The sequence below is a fragment of the Parus major genome, chromosome 3, assembly GCF_001522545.3.
Source record: "Parus major isolate Abel chromosome 3, Parus_major1.1, whole genome shotgun sequence".
Lineage (NCBI taxonomy): Eukaryota > Metazoa > Chordata > Aves > Passeriformes > Paridae > Parus > Parus major.
Window position 1 is genome coordinate 18,214,743 of NC_031770.1, and position 1,305 is coordinate 18,216,047.

General features: G+C 45.1%; 1 protein-coding gene across 1 annotated transcript in view; it reads right to left on the reverse strand.

Annotated features, from left to right (window-relative positions):
- LOC107201238 (acrosin-like) overlaps positions 1-1,305 on the reverse strand; it is a 19,915-nt gene that overhangs the window by 5,003 nt on the left and 13,607 nt on the right. The window lies entirely within an intron of this gene.

Sequence of the window (1,305 nt, forward strand, 5' to 3'; positions counted from 1 at the left end):
GCTACAAATTCAAGGTGCTACAGATAAGTTTGGATTGGCAACACAAGGGGAAGTTGTTCCTAGCTCAGTGGGCCTATGATACCTCAGGCCAGCAGGGCAGAGAGGCTACCGATAATTGGGCCCAAGACTAGGGGAGGATTTAACCATGGACACAGTCTTGCAGGTTATCCATGATTTGAGGTATGCTGATAGAACAAGGGGCAATGGCTTTAGAGTGACAGAGGGTAGCTTTGTAAGCAACTTCTCTGAAGAGCTGCAGTATGCCCTACTGCTATAATCCCTTTGCTCCCAGCCCTAGGAAATTGTCCGACTAGCTCCAGTCCACCAGAGTTTGGAGGGTTTCAGCAGGACAAAGGTAAAGGACAAAGGAGGCTCTTTCTTCCCTGGACACTTTCACTTGGTTTATTCTGGAACTGCTCCAGGGGAAAAAAGACAGAGGAATGAGTCATGGAGATTTTTAAACTCAGGGGAAAAGAGGAGTGGAAGGCAGGTTACAGCCAATGGAGTGAAACCGAAGGAGAGGGGAAAGGGGGAAAGATCCAACACACCACCCAGGGGGGGCACAACTTGGAAACACCACTTAGTGTAACATAAAGTGCAAAATGAAACCCTACAATTTATTTTCCTCCTGCACATGAATATTGTGAAGTTGAATAAAGGGGTACAAAATCCCACTGGATTGGGATTTTATTTGGGGTGAATTTGTAAAGTATGTAGGTGATTTGTAAATTAGATTGTTCAGAAGTTTCTTACCCACCCTGTGGTGATTATGTGCAGCACTCAAGCAAATGAGCAAAACAAGATTCAGTTTGTGTATGTGCATCTGGCTCGTTGATTGCTCCATCTCTCCATTTGCCAGGCTTATACAGTCCCCTCATCTTCCACAACTCCTCCATCTCTCTGCCCTCACCTCCTCCCTAATATGGAGCCATGAGTTGTTTCTATCCTAAATGCTGGTTCGTTGGCGTGAAACTGCCTAATGTTAACATACAAAGTAGATAAACAATTCGTAGTAGTCGAAAATCCTTTAATTAAACTAAGATAGTGTTCTGCCCAAAGAACGTGTACATTCTTTCTAACTTCCTGTGATAAAGGAACTAAAATAGTTTCCACGTGAATGACTAAATCATTTATGTTAGGAAAAAAGTCATCAGGCAAAGTTTCAATAGCAGCAAGAGACTGTTTTCCCCCTGGCTCCAAGGCTGGCCCTGCCTGTGAACAGCCTTGATGTTGCAGCTGCTCTTGGCCCACTCAGCTTGGCCTCCCATGGCATTCCTGGTGTGCTCTCCTACTGTTCCTGCCAGG